Raw genomic sequence first — 242 nt, 5'->3', positions numbered from 1 at the left:
ATCATTTTTCGGTCTTCTCGGGTAAATCTCGCCGTCAGCGCCGTTTTGGCGCCGTCGGCGAGCAGACTACGTAGCTCCATCGATTGGCTCCGTTTTAGCTATGTTTCGCCCCATTCCAGTTGCGTTGTGTTCATAGCAGATAGCCCTACAAAATAAACATAAAAACAACCTTCCTTTAAAGTGCAATCTCATTCAAAAATATCAAGAAGTGTAAAAGAGATTAAGCATCAAAAGACTTATCG

The sequence above is a fragment of the Phalaenopsis equestris genome, unplaced genomic scaffold (genome assembly GCF_001263595.1).
Source record: "Phalaenopsis equestris unplaced genomic scaffold, ASM126359v1 Scaffold000443, whole genome shotgun sequence".
Lineage (NCBI taxonomy): Eukaryota > Viridiplantae > Streptophyta > Magnoliopsida > Asparagales > Orchidaceae > Phalaenopsis > Phalaenopsis equestris.
Note: the sequence above shows the minus strand (reverse complement) of the source record.